This window comes from Myotis daubentonii, chromosome 4 (assembly GCF_963259705.1).
Source record: "Myotis daubentonii chromosome 4, mMyoDau2.1, whole genome shotgun sequence".
Classification (NCBI taxonomy): domain Eukaryota; kingdom Metazoa; phylum Chordata; class Mammalia; order Chiroptera; family Vespertilionidae; genus Myotis; species Myotis daubentonii.
This window is the reverse complement of record NC_081843.1, coordinates 39,782,967-39,800,040: the sequence shown is the minus strand read 5'-3', so window position 1 is coordinate 39,800,040 and position 17,074 is coordinate 39,782,967. Positions and strand designations below refer to the sequence as shown.

Below are 17,074 nucleotides of genomic sequence, written 5' to 3'. Positions count from 1 at the left end.
AAATCTATCTCTAGTACAGGAAACAGCCCACAGATAATGAATTTTAGTGATATCTCACAATAACTGTCAATCACAGCAGCCCCATGACCCGCATGCCAGCAACATAAAATAAATTAACACATTTACTCATGGTCTTATAGTTTGTGTTCTTTGGATGCTTTGTGTTATTTTTTTTATCATGGTTATTCTTTTTTTTAATATATTTTATTGATTTTTTACAGAGAGGAAGGGAGAGGGATAGAGAGTTAGAAACATCAATGGGAGAGAAACATTGATCAGCTGCCTCCTGCACACTCCCCACTGGGGATATGCCCGCAACCGAGGTACATGCCCTTGACCAGAATCAAACCTGGGACCCTTCAGTCCTCAGGCCGATGCTCTATCCACTGAGCCAAACTGGTTAGGGCAATCATGGTTATTCTTGTGATATACTGTATATATTGAGACAGTACACACTTTCCCAACTTCCCTCATGGTGAGAATTACCCATGATTATATTCTTGAAAAAATAACTTTTGCTGAATCATTTGGCACTTGCTGCTGGAAAAGAATTTATTTTAAAAGAAGCTAGTACTTCGTGTTTTGGAAAGAAATTGCTTGGAATTTCAAAGGGAAGAAGAAATTTTCTAAAGAATCAACTCTATTTTTTTTATTATTCTCTTCTAATGTCCCCTACTCAAAAATTTATAATAATAGAAAAATAATTTCAACTTTCACTTAAAATCAACATGAAAATCTAGCTACAAATTTCCCAAACTTTTTTTAAATCTTTCAAAATCATCGAATTCCATCCCCTCACTAAGAGATGCTTTTATTGTCTGGCCACATTTCTTCAAACATGCGAGTCTCCCAGACATGCGAATAGAGAACAATTTCCTATCAATTTTAGGTAGAGCATCTTTATGTGTTAAACTATGGGAACAAGGATCATTTATTTCATTAAATCAAGTATCTTCAAAAGTTATTATATTTAGACTGGACACCCGATGCACGAAATTCACGGGTGGGGTTCCCTCAGCCCAGCCTGCCCCTCTCACAGTCCGGGAGCCCTCAGTGGATGTCCTACTGACGGCCACAGTCTGGCAGCAGAGGCTTGGAGCAGGCGTCCCGTGTGTGTGTGTGTGTGTGTGTGTGTGTGTGTGTGTGTGTCCCCCCTATGGGGGCCTGCCCCCAGCCACGTCGGAGGCTCGGAGCAGGCACCCCGTGTGTGTATGTGTGTGTGTGTGTGCGTGTGTGAGTGTGTGTGCCCCCATTGGGGGCCTGCCCGCAGCCGCATCAGAGGCTCAGAGCAGGCACCCCATATGTGTGTGTGTGTGTGTGTGTGTGTGTGTGCTGGGGGCCTTCCCCCAGCCACCCCGTGGAGGCTTGGAGCAGGCGCCCCTCTGTGTTGATCTCTCAGGCTCCTGGCCTCCACTGCGTGTTGTTCTCTCCCTTGAGCTGTGGCCAGGGTGGGGTGCTGCCTGCAGGCCGCACTTTCCTGCTCACAGATCGCCACAGTGACTGGGGAGCAGGCCCTGCTGGGTGCTGCCTGCGGGCTGCACTTTCATGCTCTCGGATTGCCATGGCGACCCAGGAGCAGGCCCTCCTGGATGCTGCCTGCGGGCTGTGCTTTCCTGCTCGCGGATCGCCATGGGGTCCTGGCTGGCGGTGGAGCTTAGGCGATGCAATCGCACTGCCTAAGCCCCGCCGCCCAGGGCCACACACAGGGCCCACATAGCGGCTCGTGCTGGCCATCTTTGTTGGTGGTAAATTTGCATATCACTCTGATTGGCTGATGGGCATAGCGAAGGTACGGTCAATTAGCATCTTTGTCTTTTATTAGATAGGTTATTAACATAGCTGAACTATGAAACACAAGTAAGGAGCCCTCATTTGGTATGCCCCAACTTTGTTCATGGGACTGCTTCCACAGTGAGAAAATCTATAGTTATAAAAGCCTAAGGAACTGGCCAACTGGCTGACTGTTTGACTGTCCAACTGGTCGCTATGATGCTCACTGACCACCAGGGGACAGATGCTCAACACTGCTCAGCTCCTGGGCACTCAACCACACCCATCCCTGACTGTGGTCTCTGCTGCAGCCCATTCTGGGTACCATGTGGGTACCCCAGCTCTGGCTCCAACTGCGGTGACTTGGCAGCTGTTGTTCTCGATTGACGCACCTGGAACCAAAGACAAGGGAGCCTGATTCCGAGGTGCGGCATCCTAGAACCGCCCTCTCGCAATCTGGGACTCCTCGGGGGATGTCAGAGAGTCAGTTTTGGCCCGATCCCCGCAGGCCAGGCCAAGGGACACCACCAGTGCACGAATCTATGCACCAGCCTCTAGTATTGAAATAATTAAGTACTTAAAAGAGAGATGTATGTCAATTCACCAAAAACATGTTTTATATAAATACAGTTTGGGTACTTTCTTTTAACAAACAAGAATATAGTCCACTCTTTTTTAAAAAAATGTTTCAGGCCCTATTCGGTTTTCTCAGTGGTTAGGGCATCGATCCGCAGACTGAAGGGTCCCAGGTTCGATCCCAGCCTAGAGCATACACCTTGGTTACAGACTCAATCCCTGACCCAGGTCAGGGTACGTGTAGGAGGTAACCAACAATGTGTTTTTCTCACATTGATATTTCTCCTCTGTGTCTCTCCCCCTCCCTTACACTCAAGCTAAATAACAATGGGAAAAATATCCTCAGGTGAGGAGTAATAAAAAAAAAATTATCAGGGATAGTATGTGCATGTGTGCATAATTATCAAGGGAAGAATAAGCAAAGGGAGAAACAGGGAGAAAGGAGCGATAATTCTGACAAAAAAGAGAGTCCCCTTCTGCTGGATAAAATTTAGACAGAACAACAACAACAAAAAAGGACATTGCAGGAGTAGGTCCGGAGTAGGTCCAGTGTAGTGAAGTCCTGCACTTTTATGTGTATTCCATACGAACAGAGGTATCTGCTTCCATAGACATAGACCTAAATAATCCACCCTCTAACTACAGGCTCTGAAGCCCCTTCCTACCCCCACACAAGGGATGCAGGGCTCACATGGGGTCCAATAGTTGTTCTCAGGACACTGCTAGAAAGCATCTTCATTGGGCATCCAAAGAACAGGTGAGCTCAATTTAGAAGCCCAAGTCAAGCCCCTAAATTACTTCTGGACTGGCTGCAAAAGAGATGACCTGGACCAAGTAGAGCAAAGTTTCCACTCACATGAAGACTGACCACCAACTAAAACTGGTCTTCTTCATCGCTGCTCAGCTCCTGGGCACTCAACCACGCCCATCCCTGACTGGTCTCTGCCGCAGCCCATTCTGGGTACCATGTGGGTATCCCAGCTCTGGCTCCAGGCCTTCGGCTTCCTTCTCCCTCCTTCTCTCTTCTTCTCCCACCTTACCAGCCCTTCTCCCTCCTTCTCTCTTCTTCTCCCACCTTACCAGCTTCCCATCTGCACTGTCCTTATCCAGCCACACCAAAAGTCTTGTCTCATTTCCTTTCACAAGAGCTTGAATGACTCCCAGGTTGGCTGGAGAGCAAGGGATAGAGATTCACATGACTGTCATCAGAAAACATAATTGCATGATTCTTTTTTTCCCTAAACCCCCTCTTTGAGACTTACAGAAAGAATCATACAGAAAGGAGAAAAATTACAATTGCCATCAAAATACATTTAACATTCACATTCTGCTATAGAAACTAAGGTTTCCAAAACATAGACGAAACTCATGAGCAATAGCTAAGTTTGTATTTTGTGTACACAATTTTCAACATTTTTGCTCTTTCTTACAATATACAATGATAGAAATTAGTGAGGGGGCAGAAAAATGCAGAGAGAGAAGTGAAGAGAGAAAGAGAGAGAGAGAGAGAGAGAGAGAGAGAGAGAGAGAGAGAGAGAGAGAGAGAGAGAGAGAGAGAATTCCCACTCTTTTGCACTATAGATGGTGTGTCTGCACTATAGATGGTGTTTCTGCACCACAAAACTTTCAAGATAAAAACAAAAAAACCTACTGTGATGCAGGAAAGCCCTGGAAGAGGAGGGGAAGCTGAGCTTCCGTGTGAGTGGAAGGAAGCAGCTTTTCTCTTTGAAAAGCAGATGAAGGTTACGCCCTTGGGGAACTCTGACTGGTGATTCTCTTTCATGAACCAGCCCACCTTAAACACATTTCCCTTAAGAAGTGGCATCACCATGTCATTTCATGCTCAAGGTCACTAAAATGCTCCAAAAATAAGTTAGAAGCGGAAGCAAAAGGAAGGAAACAGAAAAGCAGCTTTGACAACCAAGTGATTATGTGAACAGGTGCCCTGTGCAGTGGCTCAGGGCTCTTCTCCAGGCAGGCCGTTTGCACTCTGTGGATGTGGCCTTTGTGTCTCTTTCTTCCTCTAATGATTCAGCCTATTTTCAGTGGCCGCACACTCGTGGGAAGAAAGAGACAGAGGACTTGCACAGTAATCAGAGCAAGTAGTTTGGAAGATCACATAAGACTGATCCTAATGCAAAAGGACACCGTTCAAGGAAAAACAAAAGCCTGGTGTTTCTTCGGGGTCGCTGTCAGAGGCCCTGCCAAGGCTGTCATAGTGAGCCTGCACGGTGTTAGGGAGTGTGGCAGAAGTGGCCCCAGTATGTTAGATGCACCACATCACCCAAGCCAAGCTTGGGGATCTCTTGCATGTTATTTACTCATCCATCTTCAATCCATACCAAATCCTGTTCTTTCTTTCCAGGAGGTTTGTCGATGATGATCTTTCTTTCCAGGAGGTTTATTGATGATGACCCCTTTGTTTGATTTCTGTCCAAGCTGTGGCTCTCTGACATCCCTGCTACCTGCAACATCTCCCCGAATGGTCTCCCGACCCCTGGTCACTTCCAAACTTCAGTCTCATCTGCATTCCATTGCCAGATCCAGCTTCCTAAACCACCATGTATAAAACAGCTTGTTCCATTGGTTACTTTTCTTTTTAAACTGTGCCTCTCTTCTAGTTCTATCCCACTACTGTAAAGCATGCTTTGGTCTCCCTTTCTTCTAACAACAAAATAGTCTAGTCTCTTAAGCATATTGTCCTCTCCAGCTACCATTGTACTTACTTCTATTCCTTCACCATCATATGGTTGGAGACCATGGTCTTCATCCAGCAAGTTCACATCTTCAACTCCCATCCACTCTTCAACCCATTGCATACTGGCTTCTGCTCCACTGCGGCTCTGCCTACCAAAACCATCCTTCCGCGTGTCAGAACCAATCACAGAAGCCTCATCCTTCCCTATTAAGATCTTAGTGCAACTTCTAACACTGATACCCAAGCTCTCCTGAAGTCTCCCACTGCTAGCTTTTGGGATCACACTCTTGACTCATCTTCCTCTTGGACCTTTATTTTCTGCCTTCTTTTCTGGCTTCTCTCCCCTATCCCTCAAACTTAAATGGTCACCAGATGCCATCCTCGGTGACACTTTCATCTATCTACCCCAGTGCCCAAGCCAATACTGCCCCTCTCACATTGGAGCCCCTTAATAGATGCAGTTTATTGATTTACAGGTTTGTCACATCTGACGAAAAGCTCCCCACCTATCACAGATAAAGTTCAACTTTCTCAGCCCAAAATTTAAAGCTCTGCACAATCTGTTCCTCCCTCCCTGCTACACCTCCCATTTCTGTTCTTCAACCTCTCCAAGGAATCCCACCACTCTCTCACTGCCCCAATTCTGGACTCTCAGACTTTGCTCAAGTAGTTTCTTTGTTCTGATGTACCCTTACCCCCACTCCTTTATGCCCACACAAATCATACCCACCTGCTATGATCTGGTTCAAATTTTCTCTCTTCTCAAAGGCATGCATGCCTAACCACTCAAAAGAACAGCCATCTTGCCCTCCTCATACTTCCCATCAATGTCTTCTCTATAACTCATTTGCCTGCATACTTCCATGGTTACTGACTATTTGGGGACGGGGCTGGGAGCAGCAGAAGAGTGTATGTGTTCAGAGCAGGGATGGTGATCGGGAGCATGAAGTAGTCTCAGTGTGCATGTGGGCCTGTGGCAAGTTTCCCCAGAAGACAGGCAGTGTACTCATTAACTGCTTATGGACATCCCTATTGTCAAATACAATAAGAGGTATCTACTTAGGGCCCAATAAGTATTTGGTAGAAACTGATTTTAAACTGGAATCTTTATATGCTCCATCCTGAATACATTAGAACCACATTTCTATGGACTAAATAGCTGTATCTCCCCAAAATTTATATGTTGAAATCCTAGCCCCCAATGTGATGGTGTTAGGAGGTGGTCCTTTGGAATAGAATCACATGAAGGTGGCGCCCTCATTACTGGGATAACCCTTATAAGACGAGACTCAAGAGCGCTTGCTTCCTCTTTGCTCTCCACCATGTGAGGACACAACAAGAAGCTGGCAGTCTACAACCCAAAGCAGAGCCCTCACCAGAACGGGACCAGGCTGGCACCTTGATCTCAGACTTCCGGCCTCCAGAATTGTGAGAAATCAATTTCCATTGTTTATAAACCACCCAATGTGTGATATTTTTGCTTTCGCAGGTCGAACTATGACACTATAAAGCACTACATACTCTTGCAAAACAAAACCCTGGGTGTGCTAGGTGTGGCATGGGAGTCCCTGAGGAACCGGGAAGGGAAATCATCTGAGGATTTACTCCCAAAGTCTAACCCAGAGACCATTAACAGATGAATAGATCAACAATATGTGATGTATACATACAATGGAATACTCAGCAATAAAAAGGAAAGAAATTTTGGCCAAGGCAGCATGGCTCGGTGGTTGAGTATCGATCTATGAATTCCCAGTCAGGGCGCATAGCCCGTTGTGGGCTCAGTCCCCAGTAGGGGACGTGCAGGAGGCAGCTGATCAATGATTCTCTCTCATTATTGATGTTTCTATTTTTCTCTCCCTCTCCCTTCCACTTTGAAATCAATAAAAATATATTTTTTAAAAAGGAAAGAAATGTTGATATATGCTAGAATATGGAGGGACCTTGAAAACATTATGCTTAGTGAAATAAGCCAGACACAAAAGGAGAATGTTCTGTGATTTCACTTCTATGAGATACCTTGCATAATTAGGAAAATTCAGTCGGACGTTAGAATAGAGGTTACAGAGGGCTGGAGAGATTGGAAAGGGGGTGTTTTTATTTGATGGGAAAAGATTATGAAAAATTCTGTGGTATAGAATGGCTACACAATATTGTGAATGCATTTAATGCCATAGAATTCTACACTTGATAGTTATTCTGTTCTGTACATTTTCTGACTAATTGCACTCTGATGAGCAGACTGAGGAGAGACAAGGAGTCCCATTGGCTTGCCTGGCAACCCCTCTCCAGTGCCCCTCCTGGACTGCACACTCACAGATGACCAAGCCAGCTGAGAGGCAGAAAGTCACATGCTATCTCACGTTTCCTCTGGGATCTCCACCCACAAGCAATTTCTCCCCGACACAAAATGTACTAGACATTTTAAATGCACAGCTCAGCTTCTGTGCAGGAGGGAAGGAGGAATTAGTCACCAGGAAATTCTACATCTCTCCTTAGCAGTATGCCAATTGAGCCTCCCTATGGGAAATGGGGAGCAATAACACCTACCTTGCAGGGCTGTTGTGTGGCTCAAACCATGTATGATACATAGAAACTTATAATGGTGTCTGGCACAAAGCGGACCCTCAACAATGGTAGCTAGTGTTGTTATTAGTTTAATATTATCTTTGTATAATTAGCATTACACCTACCAGGAATAGAGCTGAGACAGTTATCCTTTCCAACATCAGGAAAACTGACACATTCTCATTGCTTAATCCCCAAGAATAAGGAATTTATCAGAGATTTGACAGTCGTGTGTCAAAAGAACATACTACAAACTACTGACCGGCCTTGGTGATTACAGATGGCGACAGAAGGAATGGATCTAAAGAGACAAGGTTCAGGACCACTGACACCGTAGGCTCACTAAGTAATGAACTTGCCTAGTCACTTGGGTGGCGACTGGCTCAGCATTCCTGAAGAGGAGCTGTGCTATTGTTATTGGTGACACCACAACTAAACCTAAAATGACATACCTGACAAGTGCCCCCAAACGTGAGAAGTAGCATTTGTGATGCACTTGAGACTCTGCTCTTAGATGAGAGCCTTTCCCATAAGAGGAGAGTGTCTCTGTCCTTTATATGCCTTCTCTGGCCAGGGGGTGAGGCAACTTCAAGCAGAGATAATGATGGCTCAGTGGTTGAGCGTCGACCTATGAACCAGGAGGTCATGGTTCTATTCCCGGTCAGGGCACATGCTCAGGTTGTGGGCTCGATCCCTAGTGGGGGGGCCTGCAGAAGGCAGCCAATCAATGATTCTCTCTCATCATTGATGTTTCCATCTCGCTCTCTCTCTCCCTGTCCCTTCCTCTCTAAAATCAATAAAAATGTACTTAAGAAAAGAAAAACATAAAACAGAAAGAGAAGATATGGCCCACTCACAGAGGAAAGGGAAGTAAAACACACACTCTCAATTAAGAAGAGTCAATCTTAAGGTTTGGGGGGAAATGTCCAGGAAATTTTTCATCCTCGTGAGGAAAGAGCTCTCAGAGCTTCCTGCACCGATCCTGTCTGCCCTCCAGCCATGCCATATCCATAACTGTGCACCAAGCCAAACCCCAGCTGGCAAACAGAAAGACAAGAGCCTTAGAGAAATGGTGGCAAACCACTTGGCATGGGAAAGAATCGTTTATTAAAGTCACCAAAGAACACTGAAGAAGCTAAAGTTATCAGGTAGGAAAAAAACACACACACACAAAACAAAAAAAATCCACCTTCTCCACAAGGAGAAAGAACAAAGATGTCGTGTTCCTCCTTTGCTGTGTTGTCTGCTCACCCTAATGTCCATACGGAACAAGCTCGTGGAAATGCCCACACTCCATCAGTTACATAAACACACTTGGAGGATTCCCAATGGATTGTTCCAGCAGCTTAAATACTCTCTACACTTAGAAAATATTTGAGGATAAAATGAGAGGAAAGGGATAGTTAACCAGTTTTAAAGCATTCAGTAACATATATTTCCTTTGATAAGGAATCTAGTTTAAGATTTTATGAGGTATTCAACACATATTTGGTTCTACAGCAACATTTATATAACAATGTTGAGAGCAGGGGTAAGATATAAGAAGGAACATTAAATATATTTTGGGCTTATCAACATCTATGTCTACTACATACTATTTACACACACATGTATGCACACACATATACCATATACATGTACATATAGAAGTTAATGTTTATTACAGATCCCCTATTAGCCAAGCATTTCTAAATTCTTTAAATGTATTAATTTATTTCACCCTCATAACTCCCATGCAATAAGTACTATTAGCATCCATATTTATACCAACAAAAAAGCCAAAATAAAAGAAGTTCAGTGGCCTGTGTAACATTCCCCACAGAGCCCATCTGGAAGACAAGCAGTCGGACTCAGAACCCATGTTCTTAACCAACAGAAACACAGACACTTACAAATGCGTATTTATCCACAGGTGCAGCGCTTCGACCTGGGCATTTTCATGTCTGAATTAAGCAAGCACCTAGCGGGCCTTTTATTATTCATTGAACACATCGAAACATTGCAATAATTGTCTAAACAATTGAAAAAAAAATAGTTCCAAACTGAAGCTAGTTTGGAAAATCTGGAGCAAAATAAAATTCACTGAGGTTTGAACATACTGTGTTAAAGGTTTTCTTCCCCTCTTGTCTTTAATGCTGTTTGGAGTTTTCATGAGCTGTGAAGACTCAAGGGAACATGTCAAAGTATCCTTGCAGAAAGTCTGAATACCACTAAAACTAGCTGTCAACCATATATCAGTTCTTAGCTATTTTCCAACTGATTTGTAAAAGTATAGCCGTGAAATATAAATCTGACTACATTTACCCGAAGATGGTACTTTTAGCAATAACCTTTTCAAATAAACAAATGCTGTCTCTTAAAAGCAAAATAATTGCATGTGTCAAAATGTTGGGGGTAGAGTACTTAAGTTACCCACGTAGCTTGTGTGATAAATAGTGGAATTTCACCGATGTCAGCTTCATTCTAGCTGCCCCGGGGCTTAACGCTAGCACCAGCCCAGATCTGGATTTTATTGAAAGAAGAAGAAATGTGTCAGAACCAGACAGTGTTCCTGGATTTCCAGTGAATACTCTCAGAGCTTCTAACATTTCATGCTCGAGATGAATTCAGTCTCCGAGGTTCACCCTAGCATATGTTCCATATCATATTCTGAATCAATTTTCTTTTCAGAGGTATTACCCCATTGTCCTGGAAATTAGACAAATGCCACATGTTTCCGATGCTCCTTTCTATGTTCATTCTCAGCAACTGCACATTAGTTTTATTTAACAAAATCAACCAGGAAAAACTGATACAAAAAAGAATTTTCAGCTTCTTTGAAGCTCAAGATTTAGAGGAAAGTAGATACAGGCCACAACCACATGAGGCTCTGAGCAAACACAGATGCCACTCACCAGTGTTGTTTCACTTGATGACCATGTTTTGATCACTGAGGCATTGTCATATATGTCCAACTGGAAAACCTCCCGCATTTTGTTTAATTGTGGATGACAACCTGATGCCTATAGAAAAGTCTGATCTCTATCACAATTCATAGGTCTTAAGTAGAAATTTGGGATAATCTAAAATGGAGATAGACCTCTGAACTGCCTTTAAGACAAAAAATACCACAATGTGCCCTAATTTCTACGTACAGAGAAATTCTCCAAATTCTCTACCCAAAAGAAAACACAGCATTTGAGAACAGCATTGTTGCAAGTTCTGCTCAATCATTTCAGCTAAACAAAGCCCTTCTTTCAAGTCATGACCTCATTTTGTGTAAATATAAGTAATCTAAGTGAACAGTAGTCTTCTTTTAAAAAGGTAACAGAATATCTATGCTGATCAGTAAAGATAACTACTAATTTTAGCATCAGACTATATTCCAAGGCTTACCAAAAACAAAAATCAAATATGTTCTTGTTATAAGCAAAACCAAAGAACTACTGTCGAGTACAACGTTATCCTGTGAGCCATGGATTCATGTTACTGTAGACTTTCAAACTTCACTTCATAGTGCAATTCATAGGCTTTGGGGTAGTCTGTGTGCGGAAGTTCAGCACACACCTGCCTGTAATCAGCACTGTAGCCTCCTGTTTGCCAGTCACACCATCTAGTGTACTGGGTGCTTCGCATATTGCTTCTAACCTTAACCACAACCTTTTCAGATTAAGAAACGATGACACAGAATTTTATACACCTGCTCCAGAGCCGCACGGTACTGAGGAATGTGGGCAGGCCCAGAAACTAGATCTTTCTGACTATGAGGCTGATCTTTTCCTTCTAAATCATGTTTCTCTCAAATGTTCATCAACAATGACCATCCTAATGCAAAGCACTCAATATAACTTAAGTTTTCACTTTAAAAGCCACAAAAAGGTTTAATGAGGATGTTAGCTAGACTTTTTGTGGTGACTGTTTCACAGTATATACAAATATCAAATTATTATGTTGTACAACTGAAACTAATAATGTTATAGGTCAATTAAATCAATGTTTAAAGGTGTGGTAAAATTATATTACAGCTAATCTAAAATTCCTGGCAAAAATAATAAAGTTGGTAAAAAAAAATATTAATAACTCCAAAGAACTATGGGACAGAAAGCAAAGTGTTATTCTCATCACTCCCCCTTACCATTACAACTGACTACCATATTAAAACTAGAACTATTCTGCCCAGCCGGTGTGGCTCAGTGGTTGAGTATCGGCCCATGAACCAGGAAGTCACGATTTGATACCTGGACATGACACATGCCCGGGCTGTGGGCTGTTCTCGATCCCCTAGTTTAACCAGAAATTTCCAGGAAGAGAACTGTATGAAAGGTGATATATTTTCTAAAAGTGAAGCACTTCCCTTCTATTAATACAGTCAGCATATCAGTCACTCTACTTGTTTAATGATCTATTCATTTAAAAAATGCATGTGCCTTGGAAGACAGAAAAATACATTAGTAGACCTATGTAGCAATGTGAAATGTGTGTACATGTTTAAAGAAATTATATATTATAAAATATACTAGAGGCCCAGTGCATGAAATTCGTTGGGGGAGGGGGGGCGTCCCTCAGCCCGGCCTGCACCCTCTCACAATCTGGGACCCCTCAGGGGATGTCTGACTGCTGGTTTAGACCTGATGATCAGGCCTAAACCAGCAGTCGGACATCCCTCTTGCAATCCGGGACTACTGGCTCCTAACCGCTCACCTGCCTGCCTGCCTGATCACCCCTAACCACTCTGCCTGCCTGCCTGATCACCCCTAACCACTCTGCCTGCCTGCCTGATCACTCCTAACCCCTCTGCCTGCCTGCCTTCCTGATCACCCCCAACCCTTCTACCTGCCTACCTGATGCCCCTACTGCTCGCCTGCCTTCCTGATTGCCCCTAACCACTTGCCTGCCTGCCTGATTGCCCCTAACTGCTTGCCTGCCTGCCTGATCACCCCTAATCACCTCTGCCTCAGCCCCTGCTGCAGTGGATTCATCCGGAAGGACATCCAGAATGGCGTCCAGCGTTCGGCTGTTGATCTAATTGGCATATTATACTTTTATTATTATAGATAATTTGAAATCTTAGTAATTGAAGGTTTTTAATAGTGATGTTCATTTTATTCAATATCTGCTCTCAGAAAGTGTGAGTTATTGATCCATTTGTATAAAATATACACATGGTTTATATGGAGTTACTTTGTGATATTATGAAATTTCCCCCTAAATGATGATAATTCCATTATTTTTCATTATACTATCTTCCTGAATAATTTTAATTCAAATGGTTAAGAAAATGTATGTCTTTTTAAGAAAATGTATCTGCAAACCTGGACAAATTACCTGGCTACCTTCTATTACACCTGGCCCTTTCAGACCTTTTTTTTTTTTTTTTTTTGTGGGACCTATGTAAACCTGTCTCCTCATCCAAACCACACACTTAGCATAAATTTAGGATTGTGCTCAGAGAGGCAGTTCATGAAATCACTCAGCACCAAATGGAGAATGTTTTCAATGGCTTAGATTAGAAAGTCAAAATGAATAATGCATTACCTAGACTCTAGGAAGACGGTGGATGTGCTAAAGTCCACATATTTGAGTTGGATAGTGTTAAACATTCCACAAAACAGGTGTGCATGAGATGTTTACAGCTGCTTCTATGATGTACAAGTTTCAAACTTTAAAACTGCCTAAGGAATTTATAAGCATCCAGTATTGGTAAAACCCCACCAAACACCCTCAAAAACTCACTCCGAGGATGAAACCCCACAGCTTCGATTTCACAACTGTGATGTTAACCATGAAGCAGGGCCTCCTCCCAGGGAACCAGAAGGCAGTCGAGTTAAAACTGGCAGGCTTACCATTTAGGAGTAAACAAAATGCCCAACACATGGGGACTACTTTTTTATTATGTTGCTGTAGGTTTTAAATTAGCTTGAGCACTTTCTTGTTACCTTTTAAAATAATAACATATTCTTGTAATTGGGCTAGGAGTTGACAATATGTGGACATCTGGGAGGCTGTATAATATCAAGGGAAACATTCAGATGCAGACTCAGAAAAGTTTAGATATACACCCTATACAGATCTAACTCTATTGCGTAGGAAGTTACACACTTTATATAGGAAAGTTATAAATATTTTATCAAGATATATCCTTTCAAATTAAGTTAGTTTATCCTTTCCTGATTGTTTTCTTTCCTAAATGCATTTAAGAAATCTCATTTGAACGTAGGCTTTGAATAGTGAGTTTAGTCCACATAAGAGGGTAAAGATTAGGGAAAGAGAATAATAGCCAGTTACTCTGAATGATTAAATGTATATTTTATCTATAACTAGAGGCCTGGTGCATGAAATTTGTGCATGGGTAGGGTCCCTAGGCCTGGCTGGTGATCAAGGCTGACCTGCAGGGTGACCGGTGGGGCAATCGGAGGGCCCCCGCTGCACCTGCCTTGGCTGGCCTGGGGCCTGCGGGCTGGGGGCAGCTCCTATGTTGAGCATCTGCCCCTTGGTGGTCAGTCCACATCATAGCAACCAGTTGTTCTGCCGGTCGTTACGCCGTTCAGTCAATTTGCATATTAGGCTTGTATTATATAGGATATGTATTATGTATATAATATGCATATATACCTACACCACTTGTATGAACTGTTCTAATCACTTCACATTTATTTCATTTAATACTCACTTGATCCCTGAAAGCTTATCCCTATTTTACTGTTGAGAAAACTGAGTCTTAATGAAATGAAAGGATTTCCCTAAAAGCATGCAGCTCTTAGGTGGCAGGGTCAGAATTCAGAATTCAGTTCTCACCCTGTGGAGCCTTTGTTCTATGCTGTATCGCTTCTCAAAAATGTCTGAAGTTATAGCTCATCAAGTCCCTCACCCCTTGTTCACTTACAGGAAATGTTTAAATTGGAGGAATTGAGTAGGCTTTTGCTAAACCTCTAAGATTAGCCAGTTTAGAGACTAGAATTTGACCATAAGCTCTAAGGAAAAACTGTGGTTTAATTTTAAACCATAAATGTCACACAAAAATAAATATCTGTTCACAGCCTAAACTGAAATCTAGACATTGCTTTCTAGGGGAAAAAAAAAAAAAAAAAGTCTATGTTAGCCATGAGTCAGCATCCCCCATCTTATTTTGAAGTCACTCAGGTAATATTAACCTCAGGTACAGTACAGGTTTTGACCCTGAGAAGGTGACAGGCCGAGGTGAGTATGAGAAGAGACATAACTCACCCGGAGCAAGCTGCCTTTCCCTCAGAGCTGCCTCCAGCAGAGGCCCAGACATGGGCCTGCCCTGCAGGAGCAGCTGGCTCCCCTGGCGACACTAGGGAAGTTGTGCCCAGAGTTCTGCCTGGAAAATTCTGACAGCAGGCAGTCTCAACCTCCATCGAAACACCCCTCCATCCTCCGTCCTCCTGATGAAGTCTTTCTCTTCCTTAGGACCAGCTAAAAAACATGCAGGGTCCAGTGCAAAGTGAAAATGAAGGGCTTCGTGTTCAAAAAGGACGACGAATTTCCAGAGAGCGACAGCGGAGCCTTAAACTTGGGGCGGAGGCTTCCGAGCACAGCCCTGGCTGACTGCACCGGTTGCTCCCAGGAAGCCTGCTTCTCCCTGACCCACACTCTCGGTGCACACGATGCCTGCTGCGTGACTTCTTCCTTTCAGTCCTCACTTCGATCTTTCTCTGGTGGGTTTTAACTGAACAGTAGCATTGGCGAGCACGGGTCTGCTGGGGCAGGTTTGGTCCTCACTGGGCCACAGACCCCTGCGTCAGAGGGATCTCCTGAGCGCACGGCCAAGGCCTGGGGCATCACAAGCCCTGTGAGTCACATCATTCAGAAGTCCATGATCCCATGTAACTCTCCAAACTGAGAATTTTAAACGAGCCCCGAAGCTCACCTGGCGTTTCTTAAGGCCCGCCTGACTTGAAACATCGCTGACGCCCAAGGATGCCCTTGGTTTGCTTGTTTTCTCGAAACAAACACATTTAGAACAAAAGGCATCACTGCAATGTGCCCATTAATTTTCTTCCTTTCATAAGCTCCCTAAAATGCCACAGTATGTGCTGCTTAGTCCTTTTATGTGTTTCAAAGCCACCCCGCCAGTAGAACCGGCTGTCTGTGCCATGTGTACATGGGAGAGAAACGCGTCATTACCCAAGCCGGTGCTAAGGGTCTTCTATCAAGAAAGGAAGCAACGCGTCAGAGAAAAGTTATGCAGAAAAGCTCCTGCCAGAAACCTCCCGTTCCCTCCCTTGCTCTCCCTCTCATTTGAAATTCATGAAGATGAAGTGCAGCTTTTGTTTCCCATCAGTGAGATGAGCCTTAATACACTCTTGCCAAAAGCAAGCTAACGCAGAGTAATTGTTTTTCATCTGAATTGCATGTCCAACTGGCTTAGCCTTCAAAGAACATAGATGCTACAGCTTTGATCCTCAACGGCAGAATGACAAAGAAGAGGGCACCAGGCACATGGGCACGATGAGAATTGTTAATAACCGTCTATCTATCAGCAAGCCCTGCAACTCTGGGGCGGTGGGAGAGAAGAAAAGAGATTATTCATAAGGTAGATAAGGTTCCATATTTCACTCGAGACCAACTCTCTCTCTCTTTCTCTCTTTTAGGGGGAAAAAGTGATTTAGAGGGAATTAAGATTCCCCAAGGTGTTTTTAATCTCTTTTCACTCCGGGGCCAGGTGCCTCATGTAGCACTTAAAAGGATTTCAAAAAATGAAAGTAAATGCCTAGAACACAGAAAAGAGATATCCATCTACACAAAGCATCTGCCTTTGTTTAAGAAAAGTCATTTCGGCTTTATAAACTTCACATCCAGACACTGTATAATTTTGATGCTTTAGTTCTTATAGATAGAGGCTGTGTGTACACTTTAGCCAATATAAAAAGAGGCAAAAATCATGAATATTTTTTTTTGTATCAAACCTCCTTTATGTCAATGAGTGAGTTCATTGAACTGCACCTAAAGGCTGAGGGTTGGCACAGAGGCCTATGTGATGTGAATAAAAATACATCCGGAGAAATGGAATGCTCAAATCTGCTACCAATATGACCTTAAAGAGGTACAGATGCCACCAAAGAGCTGTGTGGCTTTTGTCATTGATCCTTGTGCTCCACTGTGTAACCAGGTGTTGAGACAAAAGATGTGATTCTGTTTATTGTGTTTGTTCCAGTTAATTTAATTCTTCTTGCCTGGTTTAAACTTCTATTTTCTAATTACATCCCTTAGCTCTACCAAGACTGGAGTACTTGCACTTAGAGAATGTAGGCATAAGCTAAATTACCTCTGTGGTTGTCTATTAATAGTGCTACTGTCATGGAAACATAGGTTTCTGACCTCAGACTGCCCAGTAGTGGAACGTGTCTCCCAGCATGCTGCCAAGGAGGAGGAGGACTAGCAAGTTCATGGGCATGAGAAAGAGCGGGGAAAGTGCACCGCTGGAAAGGGGGTGTAGTGTTGCCGGGGTCGTGCCCCAGC

General features: G+C 43.4%; 1 long non-coding RNA gene across 1 annotated transcript in view; it reads right to left on the bottom strand.

Moving 5' to 3' along the window:
- LOC132233310 (uncharacterized) overlaps positions 1-17,074 on the bottom strand; it is a 168,358-nt gene that overhangs the window by 22,486 nt on the left and 128,798 nt on the right. The window lies entirely within an intron of this gene.